The 12,371-nt window shown below is 52.8% G+C and overlaps 1 long non-coding RNA gene across 2 annotated transcripts; it reads right to left on the reverse strand.

Annotated features, from left to right (window-relative positions):
* Positions 1-10,614: 10,614 nt before the first annotated feature.
* LOC135287449 (uncharacterized) lies at positions 10,615-11,548 on the reverse strand. Of its 2 annotated transcripts, XR_010351131.1 has the most exons (4): positions 11,475-11,548; positions 11,315-11,386; positions 11,129-11,227; positions 10,615-10,693 (listed from the first exon to the last, which is right to left on the reverse strand). It is a non-coding gene; the product is annotated as an uncharacterized LOC135287449 (long non-coding RNA). The 2 variants fall into 2 exon arrangements; XR_010351130.1 differs by having other exon boundaries at positions 11,129-11,386.
* Positions 11,549-12,371: the final 823 nt, after the last annotated feature.

The following is a 12,371-nucleotide window of genomic DNA, read 5'->3' on the forward strand; positions in this document are numbered from 1 at the left end:
AGGCTCAGCAGTCCTGCTGGGCTCCTTCCATGGGAGACACGTCCCAAAAGCTGGGAGCAGCTGCACAGGGTGGCCATGGTGGGGAAAGGGCAGAGGGGGAGTGCAAGGCTCCCATGCCTCCTGATGGGGTCTGAGCCTGTCCCCTGGGGCTGGGGGAGCTGTCATGGGGCAGGGAGGGCCAGGGGTGGCAGTGGCTGCTCAGGGATGGCTTTGGCCCGTGTCCCTGGCAGCAGCCACTGCCCAAGCAGCTGCGCTGCCCCCGGGCTCTCCTCCCGGCTTGCTGGGCTTTGTTGGGTGGCACAGCCTGTGCCCAGGGGCGGCAAGGTGCCTGCAGGCCCCAGCTCTGGGGGAAACAGAGAACGTCCTGCCCGTACCCACCTTGCTGCCAGCTCAGCAGTGCAGCGCAGCACGGGCTCACGCTCCCCATTGCTCCCACAGACGTTATCAATGAAACAGGAATATATGCCCCGGATCCAGTGCGCCTCCCAAGAATTGTCTGCCCCCAGGATGTGCGCAGGTCCTGCATGTTAGGCACGGTGGTGACAGTGATCACTGTGCCACTTGTGCTGATAGGCTGCTATCTTGGCATTCGCAAGCTGTACGAGCTCAGACGGTCAGTTGTTGATTTTTCTCCACAGTTTTCTTATAACTCTGCTCCTGGCATTGGTAGCCTGATTGGGAGTCGTGCAGTAGTGGAGCTGTGGCCAGTCCATGGTTGTCCAAATAACTCTGCTGAGGGTTCTGCTGCTGCCCAGTGCTTCCATTGGCCTCTCAATTGCTGGGCCTTGTCCTGGGGGCCCACTGGGGCTGCAGCCAGTGCTGGCTCCCACTGAGGCTGCCTGGCCAAGAGCAGCCCCAGGGGCACAGGGCAGAGGCAGAGCAAGTTCTCCACAGTATTTGGGCAGCACAGCTCAGGACAGAAGAGGACAGTGCTTATTTAGTTGCTCCTGTAAAGTTTCATGGTAACAGTGGTGTTGCAGGAGAAGCAAATTTGCTCCAGATCAGTGTTAAAACAAATCCAACGTGATGAAGGTTTTTGCTTTGGCCTTGAGACTTTGCTCTTTGTGTGAGCCCTACTCTGGATTGATTCCCAACCAGTCTTGGAGCCAGTTTTGGGCGAGGCTCATCCCAGCCCTGAGCCTTGGCAGTTCTCTGGCCTCAAAGGGACAGCTGAGGCTGCACTGCACATGACTGGGGTTCAGGGCTCCATTATCAAAGAGCTTTGAGATGTTTCAATCACTGTATTCTTACTAGATAGTTTTTGTTATGATGTTCATTCATTAGATTTTAAAACTTAGTTGTAATAAAACTTCTTTTCCAGTGCTTTTTCCAGTTATTTGATATAGTGAGTGATGGCCTAATTATCCCATGGCTGAATTAAAAGACTGTAAGTACTATAAAATGAAATAATGTTGACACTCTTATGTCTTTCAGAGACTCCTGAAATTTATGTTGGTTTGATGTGACCAACAGAAGAGTTTGGCTCTGCTTTTAATTGAAACAAGCAACAGAGCTGGAACCTGTTGAAGAGAGTCTCTTCACAGCTTAAGAAAACTGCCAGGGTTCTTTTTTTCCAGCTCTGGGCAGGAAAATAAAAATCTCTCAGCAGTAAATCTTCCTGACCAGTAACTGATATAAACTAGGCAACTGGGCTGTTTGCTGCCTCACCCCTGAGTTCCTCAGAGCTGCAGCTCCCTGTTCTCTTGGCAGACAGGGGCTGGCTATGGATGACAGTCACCTGTCTGGCCTGGTGCACACCAGGTCCACACACGAGCTGAGGGATCATCCTTGCACACCCCTTCCTGGAAGAACCCAGTTAGTTGATGAGTCTGACACAGTTTAATGCATGGCAGCAAAAGAAGGCAAAATAAAGGCTGGAATTGGTACCATTCTGTAATATGCTTTTACCACCAACATTATCCAAGTTCCTGTGCTTGTTTTCCTGGAGAATTTGCACTCAACAGAGCTTCAGTGCCTTTGATTAAAACAGTCTTAAGAGCAGCTTGGGGCTGGTCAGTCATTTAGATGTCAGCACTGACTGGGGTCCAGGCAACAAAAGAACATTAGCTGCAGGCCACCCATACAGTTTTTCACCTTAATGAGCACAAAGCCTTTATTTTTGCAATCTGAGGGATGTTGGGAGGATTTTTGCACCATCAGGCCGAGGTACAAGGCTCTGGATCTACACAGCACTTTGGTAAGGAGGGGAACAGGGGTGGAGACAATCCAGGCTGTTAGCAGTGCCCCCACCCCCGATTAGGGACAGCACAATTGCTTCTAGAGCTCCTTAACCAGCTGGTGAAACACTGATCTCCTTTCCTTGCCCCCTGCATACTGCCAGGCAAGTTGAACAGAAAATCTCTTTTACTTCATGATCTCTGAGCACCAAAGCAAAGAACCGAGAAAAAAAAAAAGCCATAAATAACCCAACCAACAAAAATATAAATAATTTTTTGACCAGTCTGTTTTTTTTTAAAGAGCTTTATAAGACTTAATAAGCCAGTGCTGAATTAAGAGTGGCGCATGTTATGTGTCTTTCATAAAGAGTGGGACAGCTGCTCTTATGCAAAGGTGGGTGCAGGGTCAGACCCTTTGCTTCAGACCCAGTCCTGCCTTCCTGAGGGACAGAAATTCATCTGTTAGAATTCCTTGGAGTTTCTGGAGCTGCTCTTGGCCTTCCTGTGCATAACTGGGCTGCTCTGGAGCACTGGAGAACCTTCAGCTTGGTACCTGTTATGTATATTATGGTAATTCGTACTGATAGAATATATGTATCTATATAAGAATAAAATATCAAACCTTGAAATCACAGTAGCAAGGGAAGAGGGGATTGCTTCACAGGGTGAGGAAACCGCAGCTGGCAGTCGGGTAGGAGGAGTGTCATTAACATAGGAAGTGAACCTCGCCGGCACAGGAGATTGTCGTTCTCACTGGTGTGAACAGGAGGAGGCCCAGCGATGATGGCCCATGGAGATGTTCATCTTAGACAGAGGGGACCATCAAGGACATACATCTGCACACGGGATTCCGGTAACCGAAGAGTGGATACACATCAGTTCCCGGACAAGGTTTTGTCCAGCACAGGACGGAGAATAGAGGCGTCATGAATATGAAGAACCCTGAGGAAAGACAAAGGGACTCCGCCACGGGCTAGAAAAAGAGTATAAGAACGGATTCTGCCAAGCGGCATTGGTGAACAGGGGGGATTGGGTGCGATAGAAGGCGGATCTGTGTTCACCCAGCTTCCATCTCGGGGTTGGTGCTGTCCTTGATTGTTGGCTGTCGTGACTGTATATCGGTTGTGAATAAATTTATATTTTATTTTTATTAAATTGGCTGGATCGATTTTTACCTATAACAGTACCCATGTATGGGGGCCTGCAGAATCTAAGCAGCATCTTCCTTGGCCAACAACAGACTGGAAAGGAAAAACCAGCATCAGAAACCTGAGAGATGGAAAACTTTGGGCTGTTTGAGATCAAAAATGTCAACTAAAAATCTCAATGGCAAAGAACAACCTTTCTCACAAGGATTCCAGTAGAACAAATGACACAGGTGTTGGAATAACAGCCAGTGCCCACAGCAAAGACAATTCCTTGGTGGTGAGGGTCCCACGGAGAGTCGGCCGAGTAACGACACTCACAACAAATGTGGCTAAGTGTCATCCTCCTTTATTAAGCAACATTGGCATATTTATCCTTTTCCATACACATTCTCATGCCTCTAGTGCTTAATGATCATTGGTTAAGTAGCTATATTCACACATACATCTTAATTACTGATTGGTTGTCACGCTATAAGCATCTTTAGCTAAGGTGTGCCAAATGAGCAGCTCCCACGACGTGCTTGGCGCATTTGGTTTCATCCTGGCACAATGCTCATTCTTTATTGTTGTATCTGTTTGAGGACAGTGCATGGTCTATCTTGTTCCTGTTTGAGGATGCTACATGGTTTTCAGAGTGTCTCTGTAATCTGCAGCCCAGGGCTGTCCCATTCCCGCAGGAGAATATCATGGCCCTGTTCAGCCAAGAATCCTTCTACACCTTGGAATAAAAGGCAGTGCCCACTGCAAAGACATTTCCCTGTCCTGTGAGCTCCATAAACCACACATGAACATGGCACTTTTCCTAAGTACTTCCCAAAGCTTCTCTGCAAGAAACACTGGAGAAGTGCATGGGGCAAGAGTTCTGCAAGTGCCAGGCTCTTGTGCAGCAGAAAAGGTCTAAAAAAATCAAAATTCTAGCAAACGAAATAAATCCATCATTTATGGCTTGCAAATACTCCAATGAATCTCAGTTACTTCGGGACAAAAACAAACACAGGGCAAACTTTCCCAAGTATGCTTTCATGACAAAATTCCCGTTTGCCTGCTCTTGTTTATGGAAGAAGACGAGATTACAAGCTGCCCAGCTGAAGAAGGAAAGGAGGATCTACACTTCCCTGTCATATTTTCCTACTGACAAAGGAATTAAGATCAAGAATTTGGGTAAATGGAGGGATAAGACTGGAGTATGGATGAGGTTTTACATCCTATGATACTTCATTTGCTAAAATAGAAGCACTTTTGTTGTACATGGATCTCCTTGCTAAACCTCTTTGTCTTCAAACTCCCTTCCTCTATGGCAGAAGTGAACAAGCTGCATGTGTCAGAGCTTCAAGTTAAAAGCTCTGTGATGAGTTATTTTTAATGGATCCGTTACCAGTCTGTGGGGTTGCTGTCATGAGGAGCTCAGGTGGCTTTTTGTTGAGATCAAAATCAATGTGCCATTTGTCCCAGCTCCACCTGTCCCGAGGCAGCACTGGCTCCACTGTGCCATTTCTAATGAAAATTGAATCTCCTAAAGAAGCCAGGCCAAAATCATGAGAGAGTAGTCACAAAAATTAATTTCAGCAGTTTGCTGGGTATTCATGTAACAGCTACCACCTTCCCAAAGTCCAGGTTACCCTAAAAAAGGCTCTTTGCTCTGTAGGCAGCCTTTCAATTGGTAGTGTTTCATACCCCTGCAGAAGAACAAAAAGCCACTTCCACTGTAGAAACATGAGCTGCAGCTATGCAATGAGTTGTGCTCAGTAGCTGACCTGCTGCTTTAGTTTTGGGGCAGGAGATACTGCCAGAAAATTTCACAAGAAAACTATCAAGTATCTAAAATATGCAGTATTATGTTATTTTCTACCTCCAATATTGCCAGCACATAACTTAAGGAAGAAAGGTATTTACCAGCCATCGTAGATGAAAACAATTAAAATGAAAAAAGTGCTTTTAAGGATATCAGAGTGATGGCCACCAGTCATTTTCCTGCTTTGCAGGATTTTGGTTCAAAGTCAATCTAAAGAAGCCAGCATATGTCTAGCAAGAAGGAAATCACAGTTCAGGTTTGCTCCTCCACCCAAGCTTTGCTATATCAAAGATGGATGGTTTTCTTTTCCAGCTCTCAAGTGATGTGTCATAATTTCCAAATAAACAAAATATCGTGCATAGAAATATTTCATAGATTGTAGCAGTTCCTTTGAGGGGAGCTCCCCGGGGAGTCCCCGGAGGGCCCCTTGGGCTGTGAGTTCGCTGGCAGCAGCAGGCACGCAAGGAGACTCCACACGGCTTCTGAGGGTGCTGATTAGATGAGGGTTTATTGGGGTCCCAGCCCCGGATGTAACATGGTTTCTGAGGGAGAAGGGGGAAAGGGAAAGGGAGGGGGAGAGAGGGGGAGCCTAGGGGAGAGATGGGACATGAGAGAATCTGTTCTTGCTTGCACAGCTTAAGAGGGAAATTCAAAGTGGGTGCGAAATAAGATTTGGGTCAATGGGATTGCAGATTGATGAGACTTCAGGGGAGGAACACAGCTTGGAATAAACCATATATTTTCAAGAGGTACATTTTCGAGATAGAGCATACCAGTTGAATAAAACGCAACATCACAATAGATTAATAGGATAGATAGATAGATAGATAGATAGATAGATAGATAGATAGATAGATGGATAGATAGGGAAGATAGAGGTATATGAATGCACTTGCCTGTATCACTTTGTATAGAAAGGGAGGGGGAAGTGAGAGGTTATTCTTTTCCACACATGGGAAAGTATGTTTTTCCCAGAAAAAAAAGCTTCCTTCCTTAGTGACCACCAGGGTATCTGAAGACCCCACCAAGAAGGCCCTGTGATGCCAATGGCCTGTGCATCCAGCAAGTCAAGAAAGTAAGGCCTGCCTCTTAATACTACAGTGGTGTTAAAGAGGTTTAGTCTCGGTTTTTGGTACCAGGAGGAACAAACTGAAGCCAGTTACTGTAAAATGCCTGCACAAGCACCAGTGCAAATCACAGCCAAAGGAAGGATGAAGCCAAGGTGTCCCACAACCACGGCCCAAGCGGCCAGAGATCCTCTTTCAACCCTGGCTGCATTGAAACCCAACTGACCGCCAAGAAGAAAAGCGCCCTACTGAGAGCAAGCAAACTTAACCCTCTGCCAGGACACAAATTTAGAGGGAAAAAATGTTAAAATCCCTACACCACCAGCCACACTTCCCAGTGAGAAGGGTTGGAACACTCTGGCCCCCAGCATTTCCCCAGCAGGCAGGTTCACAAAGGTGCTGGGAGCTAAGCTGTGGCCTCCGAGGGAACAGAGCCAGCCTCCCTTCAGTGGGAGAAGGCGCGGCCTCAGCTGTAGCCCTGGGTGCCTGCGGTGGCCCAGGGCACGGCCATGGCTGTCAATGTGTTGGGCTGCAGCACAGGACAGGCCGGAGCTCCGCAGCCTCAGCAGAGCCCAGGGCCGCGGCCCTTCCCTGCCGGGGCCCGAGCCTGGCCCGGCCCGGCCCGGCCTGAGCAGCCCGGACTGGCCCAGGGGATGGGCTGCGCCGCCCGCTGTGCCCACAGGCTGGGCCCAAGGCTTTGCAAGAGGCTTTCTCCCAGCTTGGCAAAACCTCGGCCAAGTGTCCCTGTGCTGTGCTGAGAAGAGTAAAAAACCCCCTCAAATTTAACCCTGCTGCCCACTGCATGAGGGATCCCTGCACACCTTAGGAGAGGCCATCAATACTCCTTTGTGCCTCATGAGGGATCCCTGCACTCCTCAGCAGGGAACCCAAAATATCCCAGTGAACCTCATGAGGTCCAGGCCCAGCTGATCACCCAGAAGGAAATGTGCCCTCAGCCCAGGGACGCTCAGCATAGGCTCCCCCATCCCCTCGGGGCCCCGCCGCTGGTCACAGCAGCCCCTGCTCCTGGGCATGGAGCTCAGCCAGTGCTGCTGCCGGGTGGGCTTTGCTGCTGCTACCACTTGGACATAGTTGTGAAAGCTCCAAATATTTATTTGAACATAAAATATGGGCCAAGACCTGCCCTGCCAGACAAGGGCTGCCCACCTTCAGTCCTGGCCGGGGAACAGGACCAGGGGGCTCAGGAGCAGAGGGACACATTGTGGAGGGGTGGGTTTTGGAATGGACTCATGGATGGTGATGCAGACACGGCAGGGCAAATAGGGGCGGAAGTGAAGACCTGGGATAAACGATCAGGTTCTCATTGCCTCTGTTTTTTGGCTCGTCTTCTGGAGATGCACAGGAACACCTGTGAAGAGAGGAGGTGGCTGAGGCCCCAGCTGCCAGGGGCACACAGGGACCCTCCTGCACAGCAGGGCCCAGAGCTGGCAAGGCTCCCCAGCACGGCTGGAGCTGCTGGCACAGGCCTGCAGGGACGGCTCTGGGCAGGGTCCCTGGCCAGGAGCGGGCCCCAGAGCGCCTCTGCCTCTCAAGGGCAATCTCGGCCCTGCTCTTTCTCCTCCCCACCTCCCTCTGCCTCTGCCCCGTGCCCCTGGGGCTGCTCTGGGCCAGGCAGCCTCAGTGGGAGCCAGCACTGGCTGCAACCCCAGCAGGCCCCCCAGGACAAGGCCCAGCAATTAGGCGGCCAATGGAAGCACTGGGCAGCAGCAGAACCCTCAGCAGAGTTATTTGGAGAATCATGGACTGGCCACAACTCCATGGCGGCCTCCCTGCGAATGTTTCCTGTCTGCATTAGATTTTCATAAGCAGCTGTTTCAGGGAAAGATGAAGAAAACACTCACCATTTTCTCTTGCAGTAAAAATTAATTTGGACCCAGCATAAGATGAAGATAAACTCCAAAAAAAGCAGGCCTGTCAGTACCCCTGCCCAGCAGCCTGCTCCCTTACAGAAGCCCCTTCCGAGGCCCTTCTGGGCATTGGGAAGACGTGTTGTGGTGCCGGCTGCATCTGTGGGAGCAATGGGGAGCGTGAGCCCGTGCTGTGCTGCACTGCTGGGCTGGCAGCACGGTGGCAGGACATTCTCTGTTTCCCCCAGAGCTGGGGCCTGCAGGCACCTTGCCGCCCCTGGACACAGGCTGTGCCACCCAACAAAGCCCAGCAGGCCGGGAGGAGAGCCCGGGGGCAGCGCAGCTGCTTGGGCAGTGGCTGCTGCCAGGGACACGGGCCAAAGCCATCCCTGAGCAGCCACTGCCACCCCTGGCCCTCCCTGCCCCGTGACAGCTCCCCCAGCCCCAGGGGACAGGCTCAGGCCCTGTCCGGAACCAGCACAGCCCCTGTTCAGTCGGGAGCCAGGGCTGCCTCTGGCCCTGGGCTGGCGGCAGGGCTCCCGCTCGGGGCTGCTCCTGTGCCTTGGGCCTCTGGGCACTCAGGGCCAGCTCCGCAGCAGCTGCAGCGGGAGGGACGTTGCTGCACCAGTCCCGTTTCCCCGGGGCTCTGAACCAGCTCCAGAGGCCTGGAAGCCGAGGCGCCTCCAGCTTTGGCTGCTGCCGGGCTGGGCAAGGGCAGGCCCTGGGGGAAGAGCTGCTGCCACACAGCCCCGGCCAGGGCTGAGCCCGGCACAGCAATTACCTGCTGTGCCTGTGCCCGTGGCTGCCATCGCCTTCCTTCCTGCAGCTGGGGCTGCCAATGAGCCACTGCTTCCTTGGGGAAACACCTCCTTCAGCCCTGCCTTTTGGTCCATCACTTGAGAAACAAAAAAGGACAGTTGGGTCAGATGGAACAATTCCCCATTTCTTTGCTGGCATCTTCAGGGCAGCATGCTTATCAAAAATGGGGAAAGGATTTACAAAGTATCTGGGCTTTTGTGGCTGGGCCAGGGCTCTCCCTTCCCCAGACAGCTGCCAGCGCTGAGCAGAAATCATGAGGGGATTGTGCAGGGCAAGGGCACACATGTGCATGGTTCTGTGCTGGCACCTGCAGCGCTGCCTCCTTGGCCAATCTTTGGGGTCTTGAGCCGGCAGCTCTCGCAGGGGAAAGGCCTTGACCTACCCTCAGCATCTCCCAGAGACTCAATCCTGAACGTGGGTTGGGAAGCCAGATCACTTTCACCAACTGGGTTAGCTGCAAAGAAAGGCAGGACAGAAGAGCTGCTGTGGCACTGTTGAAGATTCTCCTTCAGGCCTGAGTGGCAGTGAGGGCACCTGGGTGATTGGTGCCCTCCAAGGCACTCCCTCAGCTCTGCCTTCCACTCAGGAGCAGGGGGACCTCGTGCCTGCAGTGGCCCCACACTGGAATGGAAGGAGCCCCTTGCGGGGCAGTCGGGGCAGAAAGGACTCCCTGGAGCTGCCAGCCGCTCTAAAGCCAGCCCCAGGCAGGGCCAGGGCTTGGCAGTGGCAGCAGGAGCAGCTCAGGCTCCCTGGGGCTGGCAAAGGAGCTGCCACAAGCACAGCCCCGGGGCACAGCCCTGGGCCCAGCCCCTTCCCTCTCTGCCCTTCTCCCTGGCTGCACAGAGCACATGGAAGGACACACTGGCATTGCACACGGGAGGAAGATGGACAGCTAAATGCTTCCACTGACAGCAATCCTGTGGGATCCTTCCAAGCTCCAGAATGGAGCAGGGCAAGATTTCCTGAACTGATCAACCTTCAGAGGAACTTAAGGGAAATGCCACTTGACTGAGCTCTTGCCACATGGACACTGATTATTCTGTCAGGAAATGTACATTGAGAACTTGCCTCCAACATCTGGCAAGGTCTTCAAACCACCATTTACTAGTGTTTCCAAGTGATCTAAGTCGTGATCCCAATCTAAAAGGGAACAGAGATCAGAACCATTTCCATGGTGTGCTGGGATCCCTTTCTGCCTTAAGGAACTGGGCACTGCAAGGGGGTTGGGTAAGGCTGTGGGAGCCTGTGGCTCCTGGTCACTCTCCACACACTTCCCATGCCTTTTGCAACATCCCTGGAGGGGCTGCTGGAGCAGCCCAGGGCCCTGGGCCTCCCTCATTATCACACAGGAACCCCTCACTAAATGCTTGGGGAAAACTGCAGCAGGTAGTGCCACAACTATCCCTCCCAACCTCTGACCCTCCCTCCTGATTGCCCACCTGCCCATGGAACAGCTCCCACAGCCCAAGGGCACATATCCAGGCTCTCTCAGGACACACTGGAGACTTGCTCCCCTCCTCTGCCCTTTCCCCACCATGGGCACCCTGTGCAGTCGCTGCCAGGTTTCAGGAAGTGTCTCCCACAGAGGGACCCCAGCAGGACTGCTCAGTACCCGAGTGCCCTGAGCCTGCTCGGGATAATTCCCCTGGGCTGTGCCTGTCTTGTCCGGGCTGTGCCCACACTGCCACGCAGCAGAGAGGGCAGCTCAAGCCTCAGCAGGGCTCAGGCCCAGAGGCACAGCAATTACCTTCTGGGACTGTGCCTGGCATCTCTTCCCTTCCTTCAGGAAATGCCACCTTCCACAGAGCCTCTCTGTCCATCCCTTGAGAAAGGAAGAGGCACAGCTAGATCAGATGGAATCATTATGCACTGGGGAGGTGGCCTCTTCAGGAGGCAACACATGTCCCAGTCATGCATAAGGATCAGGAAAATCCTGATCCCTCCAGTGCCTTGGGGCTCGCTATGGCCCTCCCTCCTCCAAAGAGCCACCACTCCGGATGGGCCTGGGGATTGGGAAATTGCAGAGGATTTCAGGCCAGTGGTGCAGTTTGGGCAGCCTGTCAGCTGATGCCAAATGCCTTTCTGCAGAGGCTGGGCAGAAGCTGCAGCCAGGCCAGGCTGAGAAAGGAGCAGCAGGGCAGCGAGGCTGCCATGGATCCCTTCCCGCTGTGCTGGGCACGGCGTGTCCAGATGTGCAGCCAAAGTCCCCGGCTGCTGAGACCCAGGGGAAACATGAGCGAAATGGAAATGCTCTCACCATGGCCTTTGTGCAGTTCTGTCACGATGTGTTTCAGGATGTTGTTTGGCTCGTGGGGTTTCTTCTGTTTTTTGCCTTTGCTCTTCCCCCTGAGAGGACCTTAAGAGAAAGTAGTTCCGTTTCCCAGGAATGGATCCCACAAAAGCAGGGCTCAGCCTGTGGGGTCAGCAGGAGCACACTACTCACCCCTGCCATGGGAGACAGGCTTCTGTGTACGAATCAGCAAAGGAACAGGAAAAGTCCTCCCTGCAGACACATCTGTAACACAAGAGCCACAGAAGCTTCTGTCACCTGGTTCCTTCCAGGCTGTCAACAATTATTCCTTGGTGGCACACTGAGAACATACCTGCAGGAGACTCCAAGGGCTTCAAAACTTTATGCAGCCAAGCTAATGGAGAAGCCTTCTGAGCAATCTCAGCTAGATCAGAGCACAGATGAGAACATTTTTCAGGGTGTGCTGGGATCTCCTTCTACCTCAGGGAACAGGGCACTGCAAGGGGGTCGGGTAAGGCCGTGCGAGCCCGATGTCAATGGACATGGCCAAAGCTGCACAGGGGCCTTAGGAACTCTGGGCTGGCTCCTGCTCCTTCTTTCCATGCCCTTTGCAACATCCCTGGAGGGGCTGCTGGAGCAGCCTAGGACCCTGGGGCTCTCTCTCACTCCCACACCTGAAACTCTTGCTAAAGCACTGGGGAAAACTGCGGCAGGAGTGCCACAACTAACCCTCTATCCCTCCATCCCTCCTGCCCTTGTCTCCCTCCCTTTCTACCTTCTTCTGTCGCTCCATCTCTCTTTTCCCCTGGGACACATCCCGCAGCCCAAGGGCACATAGTCAAGCCCACTCAGGACACACTGGAGCCTTGATCTCCCTCTCTGTCCTTTCCCCACCATGGGCACCCTGTGCAGTCGCTGCCAGGTTTCAGGAAGTGTCTCCCACAGAGGGACCCCAGCAGGACTGCTCAGTACCAGAGTGCCCTGAGCCTGCTCGGGATAATTCCCCTGGGCTGTGCCAGTCTTGTCTGGGCTGTGCCTGCACTGCCACGCAGCAGAGAGGGCAGCTCAAGCCTCAGCAGGGCTCAGGCCCAGAGGCACAGCAATTACCTCCTGGGACTGTGCCTGGCATCGCCTCTCTTCCTGCAGCAGAGGCTGGCACAGATCCACTGCTTCCTCCGGGAAACGTGGCCTTCTGCCCAGCCTCTCCATCCACTTCTGGAGAAAGGAAGAGGGACAGCTGGATCAGGTG

The sequence above is a fragment of the Passer domesticus genome, chromosome 29, assembly GCF_036417665.1.
Source record: "Passer domesticus isolate bPasDom1 chromosome 29, bPasDom1.hap1, whole genome shotgun sequence".
In the NCBI taxonomy this organism is placed as follows: domain Eukaryota; kingdom Metazoa; phylum Chordata; class Aves; order Passeriformes; family Passeridae; genus Passer; species Passer domesticus.